Source organism: Saccoglossus kowalevskii, chromosome 17 (assembly GCF_978046115.1).
Source record: "Saccoglossus kowalevskii chromosome 17, keSacKowa6.1, whole genome shotgun sequence".
In the NCBI taxonomy this organism is placed as follows: Eukaryota; Metazoa; Hemichordata; class Enteropneusta; family Harrimaniidae; genus Saccoglossus; species Saccoglossus kowalevskii.
The window spans coordinates 14,942,207-14,943,197 of NC_140657.1; positions in this window are offsets into that span (position 1 = coordinate 14,942,207).

The following is a 991-nucleotide window of genomic DNA, read 5'->3' on the forward strand; positions in this document are numbered from 1 at the left end:
TTGAGTGTTCCATGTCTCTTTCACATATTATTTGAATTCAAGGCAGCAGCATTTACCATATATCAATGGTATTAATCAGTTTGATAAAAAAAAAAATTACCTGTACTAGTAAGTATGAGACCAGTTTTTCCCAAACTATCTTAAATTATATGTCTAAAGCAAAATTGTCAACGCATCAAATAATCTTATTCTGACTAGTTGCATATTTAGACACCATTGAAGAAGAACCATTGCCAATATGATTAACTGCAATATCACTAGATTACATTTAAATATGTTAAATCGCGGACAAAATCCCTCTCGTCTGAATTAAGGGGTTATAAATCAGTAATGATACTGGTAAATATACATCTGTTCATGTAACATATACTATTTGGATTGGCAGCCATTGAGCGACATGCAACAGACCGTATTTTTGTGAAAGATTGGTATTTTTGTCGTGATTTGTAGGAATCTGAAAAACGCGTTTCACAACTTGTGTATTATTTAGTTTTATGCGTCATTGAAGATGGCGGTCCCCATATAGTAAATATCGTATTTATTTTATTATCACGTGTGCGCCAGCTGACTGTGATTGCAATATGCTTCTTCTCTTGAAATGCAAACAAGTTTACCTTGATATGGATGTCTATTGTCAAACGTCTGTTGGTTATATCAACATCTAACAATGATTCCCCAGACTTTCGATTCACTAACATGAATAAGGAGGGTAATAAATCAGTCCTAAATCAAATGGAGTTTCATAATATGGATATGTAGTCTCTGTGACAGTTTTCATTGTATGTATGTGTTAACATAAATATGCGAACCAGTTTCAATGTAAAACGAGCAACGGTAGTCGTTGCGCCACAACTAACAAATAGATTTCCATACTCTTCAGGAGTAAAACAGAGCTGTAACTTAAGCCCAACATTATTTAATCGTTTTTATTTTATAAATGCTCTCCAGAAATTTTTGCTATGAACACTTGTGACCCTCCAACCAGTCGGAG